This window comes from Belonocnema kinseyi, chromosome 4, assembly GCF_010883055.1.
Source record: "Belonocnema kinseyi isolate 2016_QV_RU_SX_M_011 chromosome 4, B_treatae_v1, whole genome shotgun sequence".
Classification (NCBI taxonomy): Eukaryota; Metazoa; Arthropoda; class Insecta; order Hymenoptera; family Cynipidae; genus Belonocnema; species Belonocnema kinseyi.
In genome coordinates, this window is record NC_046660.1 from 105,023,727 (window position 1) to 105,028,261 (window position 4,535).

The 4,535-nt window shown below is 34.4% G+C and overlaps 1 protein-coding gene across 1 annotated transcript in view; it reads left to right on the forward strand.

Annotated features, from left to right (window-relative positions):
- The window catches only part of LOC117170606, a 32,881-nt gene that overhangs the window by 20,150 nt on the left and 8,196 nt on the right, over positions 1 to 4,535 (forward strand). The gene's annotated exons all lie outside the window — the stretch shown is intronic.

Here is a 4,535-nt window from a genome sequence, read left to right on the forward strand (position 1 = left end):
TTGTTGGCCGACCCATTGTCGGGAGCCCTGCGCGTTCTGTTGTTTTGAACCGCACTTACTACAACTATGTTTGGTGTTGTCATTGTTGTTCCCACGAGAAGAGGTGCGTTCCGCTAGCACCTCCACAATGGAATTTCAGTAATTTATTTATGCCATAATTTTGGGCTTTTTTGGGCACCGATTCCGATTTTTGGGCTCTTTTAGTTTTCTCAAAAAACCGAATTTTGGGCGGAGGTGCTAGCCGCTAGCACCTCCAGTACAGAAAAATTGAAAAAATTAACAGCGCCAGAATTTTGCGTATTTTTTGAGCTCTTCAAAAATGTAAAAATTAAATTTAAAAAACAACCCCTTTCTTCTGAAAACTCCCCTTAAAATTAAATATGCACCTAAACTAAATGTAAGCATATCAGAATTTTGGGCCTTTTTTGGGCTCTTCTTGGGTACCAATGACGATTGTTGTGCTCTTTTATTTTTCCCCAAAAACCGGACTTTTAAGTAGAGGTGCTGGCCGCTAGCACCTCTAGTACAGAAAAATGGAAAAATTGAAAAAATTAACAGATCTAGAATTTTGGGTTTTTTTTGGGCTCTGCAAAAATGCAAAAATTAAATTTGAAAAAACAACGCCTTTCTTCTGAAAACTACCCTTAACATTAAATAAGCTCCTGAACTGAATGTAAACATATCAGAATTTTCGGCTTGTTTGGGCTTCCAGAAAACACCCACTTCGATTTTTGGACTCCAACATTTACAGTAAAAAATTAAACCCTTTGTAACACGTAGATATGAAATTGTCAAAAAATAAATTTTTTTGAATTTTACAGCTTAAAAGGAGTCTCTGATTTTTGGGCTCCTAAAAAATACCCACTACGGTTTTTGGGCTCCAACTCTTAACGTGAAAAATCATCCCCTCTCTACCACGTACATACAACTTTGCCAAAAAATAACTTTTTTTTAGAATTTTACAATGTCAACAGATTCTCTGAGTTTTGGGCTCCTTGAAAATACCACTATGATTTTTGGGCTTCAATCTTTAACGTCAAAAATTAACCCCTCTCTGCCACGTAGATACAACTTTGCCAAAAAATAACTTTTATTAGAATTTCACCGTGTAAATAGTCTCTGATTTTTGGGCTCCTCAAAAATACCCACTACGATTTTTGGGCTCCAACTCTTAACGTAAAAAATGAACCTCTCTCTGCCACGTAGATATAACTTTTTTTAGAATTTCATGTTGTAAATAGAGTCTCTGATTTTTGGGATCCTCAAAAATACCTTCTACGATTTTAGGGCTCCAACACTGAACGTAAAAAATGAACCGCTCTCTGCTACGTATATACAATTTTGTCGAAAAATAACTTTTTTTAGAATTTTACAATGTCAATGGAGTCTCTGACTTTTGGGCACCTAGAAAATACCCGCTACGATTTTTGGGCTCCAACCCTTAACGTCAATAATCAATCCCTCTCTACTCTCTAGTGTATTTTTACATTCTCATGATTTATGATTGAGAAAGTATTAGAATTGTCGGAAATTTGACATCACACTTTTTCAACGGATCTCCACGTTTCGAGACCCCCTGAATCCGAAAATCAGGTTTTCACGATGGCGTCTGTCTGTCTGTCCGTCCGTAAACACGATAACTCTCGAAAAAATGAACGAATCAAATTCATCTTTGGCACACTTTTTTATGTCCCAATAGAAAGGACGAGTTCGTAACCAAGGCATTTTTGATAAAAATTCAAAAAGTGAGCGCATTTTGAAAATTTTTTAGACCACTTTTTTCTGAATTTGAAAATTCTATGTACGGATATTTATAGTATTAAAAAGAGCAAACAATTTATTCTTATCACTTTTTTCGATAAAATGAAAATTATCAGAGTTATAGCGTTTTCAAATTTTCTTTAATCAACCGAAAATAAAAATTTGAAGCCGAAAAACGCACGATATGAAAAAAAGTCAATAGAAGAAAAACATTTCTTTTTGAAAGCTCTACAAGATTATCATAACCAATTTTTGAACTTTCTTCAAAAATCGAAAATTCAAATTTTGATTGCCCATAAAATAATGGAAAATAAAAAATTCCATTTTGTGGACAAACTATGTAGGATACGAAAAAATATGAATTAACAAAAATGGTTATCCCAAAAAAGATCTATAATTTCGTTAAGAATCACTTCTTGATAGGACGCATACTTTTTGTTTTATTCGTGAAAAATATAGTCGAAAAAAATAAAAAGTGTGTGGAAAAACGACGAAAGTTACGAGAAAAAAAATTCAGCAAAACATGTTTACAAATGTCTGTCGGAAATCGAGCGCGCAGCGCGAGTGTCACGATGAGAATGTGTACCTTAAGCCTACAGAGCTTTGAGAAACTTAAACTTTGACTATACTTAATTAAGTAGACAGTTCAGAATATGAAGACGCATATAAATACTGCTATCTAAAAGAGATCTTTTTGATAAAGTTTTTTTCGAGCATTCCAAATGCAAAGAATAAATATCCGAGCGCGAAGCGCATTTAAGTTCGAGCGCGAAGCACGAGGTAACCTAATATTGAGCGCGAAACGCGAGATTCAACCGTCACGCGCCCTGGATTACGGTAACCTAATAGATAACAATTACCATTTTTTAGACTTACTGTTGACATTTAATTACAAATATTAGAATTTTTCAAAAAACAAAACTGCGCCAATCGTATGAAATTTGGATAGATATATCCCCAATACAGAAGTACATTACCAATAAATAATCTGTCCGCCGCGCTGGTACATTCTCATGGGGCTCTGTGCGCGTAGTTAGCAATTTTAGTTCATTCTTTTTTTTTCGTATCTTGCATAGGTTGACCGTAATCGAGCCTACAGGATACATACTACAGACAGACAGAAACCTTCGTAAAAATAATTTTTTCCTAATCAGGGGGCCTCAGAACGTGGAGATTTGAGAAAAACCGACAAATTGAAATGTTACATAAAACCAATACTTTCTCATTGAGATGATACTTGATCATTAAGATGAGAGGGGTTGAATATTGACGTTAAGAGTTCGACCCCAAAAATCAGAGACTCTATTTACATTGTGAAATTCTAAAAAAAGTAATTTTTTGACAAAGTTGTACCTACGTCGCAGAGAGGGGTTCATTTTTTACGTTAAGAGTTGGAGCCCAAAAATCGTAGTGGCTATTTTTGAGGAGCCCAAAAATCAGATACTCTATTTACATTGTGAAATTCTAATAAAAGTTATTTTTTGACAAAGTTGTATCTACGTGGCAGAGCGGGGTTGATTTTTGACGTTAAAGAGTTGAAGCCCAAAAATCGTGGTGGTATTTTCGAGGAGCCCAAGAAACAGAGAAGCTATGTACATTGCAAAATTCTAAGAAAAGGTATTTTTTGGCAAAGTCGTATATATGGGGTCGTATGCAGGGGTTGATTTTTCACGTGAAGGGTTGGAGACCAAAAACCGTAGTGGGTATTTTTTAGGAGCCAAAAAATCAAAGACTCTATTCAAGCTGTAAAATTCAAAAAAAGTTATTTTTTTACAACTTCATATCTACGTGTTACAAAGGGGTTAATTTTTTACTGCAAATGTTGGAGTTCAAAAATCGAAGTGGGTGTTTTCTGGGAGCCCAAAAAAGCCCAAAAATTTACCGAGATTAAATTACTGAAAATTTTCGATTTTTTGAAGGGGCTGATTTTCGAAGTTAAGGGTTGGTTTGGGGATTTTTTTTGCGGATTTCCAGTGCCCAAAAAAGCCTAAAATTGTGGTGTAATTGAATTTTTATTATTTAGTGATTTTAAGAAGTGGAGGTGCTGGGTTAATGTAAGCTGGCACCTCCACACGAAAATTGATTTTTTGAAAAAAGTAAAGGAGCCCAAAAAATTTAGTTGACGCCTAAAAAAAGCCCAAAGAAGACCGAAATTCTGAGCTAAGAAAAATCCCAAAATTCGATTGTGGAGGTGCTAGCTTAATGGACCTGGAAATGTTCCTGTTGTGATTATTTTTAATTTCAAGTATTTTTTACCGTTTTAATTGATGAAAGGTAAGGCTAGGTTCCTATGAAATAAGAGTTTCATAGCTGATATGGTATATTACTGTAAAGATAGATTCATTATCTAGATGATGTAAAAGTTGTTTTGGGTAGTAATTTTTAATTTCTCTTTATTTTGGCGCTTTTAGCTGATGTAGGTTGAGACTTGGTTCGTTAAATGTGATAGGGGTAGTTTTTAAATGTTATTTAATTTTACCTTGGAGATAAGGATATCAACAACTTTTTTTGGGAAAGTGTTTTACTTATTCGTAATTGTTTTGTTTTTTTCGCTGAATTTTTATTTCTTGCTCTTTCTATTTTGGTTTTTTTGCTGAAGGCAGTCGAGCAGGATTTGGTTACATGCATCAGCGGTATTTTTTATTTGGGTTTTTTTATTATTAGTGTTGGATTGCGGGTATAGCTTAGAGTTTTTTGAAGAAGGATAGGTTAATATTTTTTATTTTAATTTTTTTCGGCAGTGTGTTGTTAACCAACAAAAATTATTGACTTTT